This window comes from Terrapene carolina, unplaced genomic scaffold (genome assembly GCF_002925995.2).
Source record: "Terrapene carolina triunguis isolate 2854851 unplaced genomic scaffold, T_m_triunguis-2.0 Scaffold751, whole genome shotgun sequence".
Classification (NCBI taxonomy): domain Eukaryota; kingdom Metazoa; phylum Chordata; order Testudines; family Emydidae; genus Terrapene; species Terrapene triunguis.
The window spans coordinates 3,004,064-3,010,325 of NW_020665102.1; the positions used below are offsets into that span (position 1 = coordinate 3,004,064).

The 6,262-nt window shown below is 53.0% G+C and overlaps 1 non-coding gene across 1 annotated transcript; it reads right to left on the bottom strand.

Annotated features, from left to right (window-relative positions):
- Nucleotides 1–4,450: 4,450 nt before the first annotated feature.
- Nucleotides 4,451–4,523, bottom strand: TRNAK-UUU. The gene has a single exon. It is a non-coding gene; the product is annotated as a tRNA-Lys (tRNA).
- Nucleotides 4,524–6,262: the final 1,739 nt, after the last annotated feature.

Consider the following 6,262-nt stretch of genomic DNA (forward strand, 5'->3'; position numbering starts at 1 on the left):
GGGGGGGGGTTAGTTTGTTTTCTGCTGCTGAAGGTTAACAGGAAAACCGCAGCACTCAACGAGCTTTGCTTGGTATGTGGGAAAGGAGGGTGCAGAAGCCGAAAGACAATGGCTTACCATGGCGGCATGCAAGCCGAATTCTGTTGCCTGGACCTGCGTCTGTGATCTCTAGCAGCAAAGCCACAGGCACTCAATATTAAGAGGCAAAATGCGACCTTGCACAAAAATCACATGTGCTATCTAATGTGAATAGTGTTGTTCACAGTGAAAGAGTATAAGCATTGTTCTGTAAAAAGTATCTTTTTAAAAAATTCTCTCATTTTTCCCTCCCTCCAGCAGCTGCAAATTTTTCAAGCCTCCCTCCTCCGTCCCGAAGGCTATCTCAGATAAGGCGTTGGAAAAAGAGGACGCGAGACGAGATGTTCGCGGAAATCATGGAATCCACCCGCAATGAAAGAGCTCATCTCAATGAGTGGAAGGACACGGTTTCAAAGTATAGGAAAGATGCCAGTGAACGTGAGGACAGGAGGGACCAACGTGAGGAGAGAAGAGATGCTCGAGATGAGAGGTGGTGGCAGGAAGATTAGAGAAGGCAGGATGCAATGCTGGGGCTGCTTCGTGAGCAAACAGACATGCTCCGGCGTCTGGTGGAGCTTCAGGAATGGCAGCAGGATCACAGACTGCCGCTGCAGCCCCTGTATAACCACCCTTCCCCCTCAACATGTTCCATAGCCTCCTCACCCAGACGTGTAAGAACGCAGGGGGGGAGGGGGAGGCTCCGTGTACCCTCCCATTCCACCCCAGTGGACAACCCAAGCAAAAGGCTGTAATTATTTTAACCTTTTTTTAGTGGCCTTTTCCTTCCCTCCGATCCTCCTCCCAAACCCCACCTGGGCTACCTTCTGAGTTCTCTCCCTCTTTTTATAATCAATTAATAAAGAATACATGATTTTTAAATGATAGTGACTTCATTTCCTTTGAAAGCAAGCTGTGATCGAAGGGGGAGGGTGGGTTGCTTACACAGAATGAGTCAATAAAGGGGATGGGTTTTCATCAAGGAGAAACAAACAGAACTTTCACACGGTAGCCTGGCCAGTCATGAAACTGGTTTTCAAAGCTTCTCTGATGCACAGCGCTTCCTGGCGTGCTCTTCTAATCGCCCTGGTGTCTGGCTGCATGTAATCAGCAGCCAGGCGATTTGCCTCAGCCTCCCACCCTGCCATAAAGGTCTCCCCCTTACTCTCACAGAGATTGTGGAGCACACAGCAAGCAGCAATAACAATGGGGATATTTGTTTGGCTGAGGTCTGAGCGAGTCAGTAAAGTGCGCCAGCGACCTTTTAAATGGCCAAATGCACATTCCACCACCATTCTGCACTTGCTCAGCCTGTAGTTGAACAGCTCCTGACTCCTGTCCAGGCTGCCTGTGTATGACTTCATGAGCCATGGCATTAAGGGGTAGGCTGGGTCCCCAAGGATAACTATTGGCATTTCAACATCCCCAACGGTTATTTTCTGGTCCGGGAAGTAAGTCCCTTGCTGCAGCCATTTAAACAGAGTAGTGTTCCTGAAGACGCGAGCGTCATGAACCCTTCCTGGACAGCCCACGTTGATGTTGGTGAAACGTCCCCTGTGATCCACCAGTGCTTGCAGCACCATTGAAAAGTAACCCTTGCGGTTTATGTACTGGGTACGCTGGTGCTCCGGTGCCAAGATAGGGATATGGGTTCCATCTATCGCCCCACCACAGTTAGGGAATCCCATTGCAGCAAAGCCATCCACTATGGCCTGCACATTTCCCAGAGTCACTACCTTTCGTAGCAACAGCTCAATGATTGCTTTGGCTACTTGCATGACAGCAGCCCCCACAGTAGATTTGCCCACTCCAAATTGATTCCCGACTGACCGGTAGCTGTCTGGCGTTGCAAGCTTCCACAGGGCTATCGCCACTCGCTTCTCAAGTGTAAGGGATGCTCTCCTCCTGGTATTCTGGCATTTCAGGGCAGGGGAAAGCAAGTCACAAAGTTTCATGAAAGTGCCCTTATGCATGTGAAAGTTTCGCAGCCACTGGGAATCGTCCCACACCTGCAACACTATGCGGTCCCACCAGTCTGTGCTTGTTTCCTGGGCCCAGAATCGACGTTCCACGGATAGAACCTGCCCCATCAACAACATGATCTCCAAAGCGCCGGGACCCACGGTTTGAGAGAAGTCTGTGTCCATGTCCATGTCCATGTCCATGTCCATGTCCTCATCACTATCGTTGCCGTGCTGCCGTCACCGCCTACTCCTTGCCTCATTTTTCTGGTCCTGGTTCAGCATAAACTGCACGATAATGCGCGAGATGTTTACAATGTTCATGACTGCTGTCTTGAGCTGAGCAGGCTCCATGCTTGCCGTGGTATGGCGTCTGCTGTGTTCACCCAGGAAAAAAGGTGCAAAACGGTGGTCTGCCGTTGCTTTCATGGAGGGAGGGGTGAGGATGTACCCAGAACAACCTGCGACAATGTTTTTTGCCCCATCAGGCACTGGGATCTCAACCCAGTATTCCAATGGGCGGGGGAGACTGTGGGAACTATGGGATAGCTATGGGATAACTACCCACAGTGCAACACTCCGGAAATCGATGCTAGCCACGGTACATGGATGCACACCGCTGAATTAATGTGCTTAGTGTGGCCGCATACATTCGACTTTATACAATCTGTTTCCAAAATTTGAATTCTGTACATTCGGATTAATCCCGTAGTGTAGACATACCCCGAGTTAGCTGACCCGGGCCAGGCATGGGTGGGGTTTTTTGCATGTTAATGTTACATCTACACTGCCATTAACACACCCAAGGCACTTGTCTCAAAGCCGGGATCAGCTGACTCAGGCTTGTGGACTTGTGCTGCAGGGCTATAAAATTTCAGTGTAGAAGGTTGGGCTTGTAGAGGGATGAGTAAGTCCCTAGACAGCATAGTGACTAAGGTGACTTCTTATTTTCCCCTTTCTCTGCTCAGGATGGGGGTGAACTCAGCAGTTGCACCTCTGGGCTTGCACTGACCAAGGACAACTGTGAGTGGGGTGCAAAGAGGGGATGGCTCATGTTAAAGGACTTTTGCTTGCTGGACTTAAGAACCTGGGGGAAAAGGACTCTACCCAGCTTATTTGGGGGTGGGTCTTTTGTTCGTGGTTTATGTTTATGAACCCTGTTTGTGACATTTTCCCAAATTAATGCTGTGTTCCTTCCTTCCTTCCTTCCTTTTATTAAAAGTTTCTTTCTACACTCAGACTCTGTGCTTGGGGAAGGGAAGTATGGCCTTTTAGAGGTGCCAGGGGCTGGTATGTCTGGAATGCTGCTCTGTTCTCCTGCCTTCCAGCTCTGCCATCTCATGGTCCTGACCTCTGCTGTCTGCAGCTTGAGTGGCTCCCTCTGCTCAGACACCTGCAAGTGGTCCTGGTCTTATGTCAGACCCAAGGATACTGTGGGGCTCACCAACAAGTCCAGTGCTCACTGAGTCAGTGCTCCCCCCATAGGGGTGTTTCCTTCCCTGGGTGAATGAGACCCCAGACTTCTGGTCCCCATCCCCTGGGGTCCCACCACTACCCGTACCCAAAGACAGCTCAGTCCCCACAAGGGTTCCCAAGGCGGGGTGAGTGGCTCCTGGAGCTCCACTCCCTAGATCCACCAATTCTGCACTCTCCTCCCCCCTGGTCTCATGACAATTCAGGCCCCAACGCTGGGCAGGACCCAAGCCTCCCAGGGACTGGCAACACACAAATACCTTCTGCCTGGAAGAGGCACAGGCCTCACCCAGGCACTGCAGACATGTACTCCTCCTCCAACTCCACTCCTCTTGCAGACCTCTCATGCTCTTCCAGGTCCCGGCCAGCAGCCCCAAGACCTGCACCCCTCTCCAACTGGGGGACTGAGCCCCGCCCTGCTCACCACGCCCTCAAGGAAAGCCAAGTGCTGGGTGAGCACCTAATGCTCCAAACATTCCTCACATCCTGTCTCAGAAAGGGCAGCCAGATCAGCACATTCATGTGAAGGCAGAAACAGAGGCAAGGAGACAGAGCTTCCACCTCCACCACGTGAGAATGCAGCCATCTGGGAGGAACCTGCTATATGCCCAGAGGACTTTATTCCTCCAGCCTGCAAGGAAAGAGGGCATGTCAGGAAGTTGCCTCTTCAATCCCACAGACAAAAAGGCCCTTCTTAGCAAAGGCAAAGTCCTGAAGAGAAAAAGTAATATCAAAGAGGACTCAAAAGACATACATTTTTAATAACTTACTGAATAGCTCCATTACTTGACCAGTTTCAGAGTAGCAGCCGTGTTAGTCTGTATCTGCAAGAAGAACAGGAGTACTTGTGGCACCTTAGAGACTAACAAATTTATAAGAGCATAAGCTTTCGTGGGCTACAACCCTAGTCTCTAAGGTGCCACAAGTACTCCTGTTCTTATTACTTGACCAGGGACTTGAACCCTGGACCCTCAGATTAAAAGTCTGATGCTCTACCAACTGAGCTAGTCAGGCTCAGAAAAAAATGAAAGAAAGAAAGAAAAAGTAAGTAAGCAAGTTGGTGCAGAGGCGAAACTAGTCAAGAAAAAGAGTGCAGGAAACAATAGGGGAAACAAGTTGCTATCTTGTCCCAGCCAAAGCCTGACCTGGTATTAGTGTTGGTTAAGAAGAGGGGAAAGTATCTGCATCTACCCAGCTGTACAGCAAGGTGCTCCTCCTTCTGCCACTGGCCTGTCCCTCGGATAACCTCAGGGGTGGCAGGTTTGTAGAATTTTTGGTGGTGCCCAGAGCCCGGCCCCCCAAACTCCACCCTCCACACCTGCCTAAGGCTCTGGGAGAGAGTTTAGGTGGGGGGGTAGGTCTGGGGTGCAGGCCCTGGGCTGGGTCAGGGGATTTGGGTGCAGGATGGGTGCAGGCACTGGAAGGGAGTTTGGGTGTAGAAGGGGTGAGAGGTTTGGCTCTGGGAGGGAGTTTGAGTGGGGGAGGGAGTCTGGGGTGCAGACTCTGGGATGGAGTTTGGGTGCTGGGTGCAGACTCCAGGCTGGGGCAGTGAGTGGGGGTGCAGGAGGAGGGTTTGAGGGGTGCAGGCTCTGGGAGGGAGTATGGATGCAGGCTGGGGTGGGGGTGCAGGCTCTAGGAGGGAGTTTGGGTGCAGGCTCTGGGCTGGGATGGGGGTGCAGGCTCTGGGAAGGAGTTTGGGGGAGAGGGGTGTGTGGGCTGGGGTGGGGGTGCGGGCTCTGGGAGGGAGTTTGGAGGTGAGAGGGTGTGTGGGGGGTGCGGGTGCAGGCTCTGGGAGTTTGGGGATGGGAGGGGATGTGGAGGGAGGAAGAGAGGTGTGGAAGGGGGAGGGGGTGCAGGCTCTGGGAGCAGATTTGGGGGCAGAAGGGGGTGTGTGGGAAAGGGGTGGGGGTGCAGGCTCTTGGAATGGGTGGGGGGGTGGCACTTACCCCCAGGCACTGTCCCCGTGGCTTCCTATTGGCCCCGGGTCACTTGGGGCGGGAGCAGCATGCATGGACAGAGACCCAACCCATCCCGCCCAGGGGCCACAGGGAGGGGCTGGCAGCCACGTGGAGTGAGCAGGCAGGAAGATGCTCAGCTTCACTGCGCTGCTGGTGGTGGCCCTGGGGCTGTTTTAAATCATCTGAGGGACATGCAGGGGAAGCACCTGGGGGCAGAAGGCGGGCCTGAGGGAGAGACCCAGCCTCAAACAGTGCTGGAGCTGGGCCTCGGGCCAGGAATATTCCTGTTACCCAGGCCCCATGAGCCCATAGAACTCGCTGCCTATGACCCCAACCCCCGCATGACAGAGAGTGGTGACACTAGCAGAGAAATCATCACTTTCTCCAGGTTCACCCATCGGGTGTGCCAGGGCGAGCGCCAGCCAAGCGGATGGAATTTGAAGGGAGGGGCAGATTACCGTGGCAGAGTTTCTGTAGTGTAATGTTTATCATGTTTGCCTAACATGCCAAAAGTCCCTGGTTTGAAACTGGGCAGAAACATGAAGGCTTACTTGTCCCAGCTCCCTTAGCTATCCAGCAAGGTGCTCCTCTTTCTGCCACTGGCCTATCCCTGGGATAACCCCAACCCCTGCAGGACAGAGGGTGGTGAAATGAGCTGAGAAAGCAGCTTGACATCAGCAGGAGAAAGCTAGAGGATCTGGGCCAGCCACCTTTTCGAGCCTTGTGGCTTGGCCTCCTCTGCCTTGGAGGTTGGCCTACGGAGGACGGTTCTTCCTGCTGGCCTCCTTTGCATGA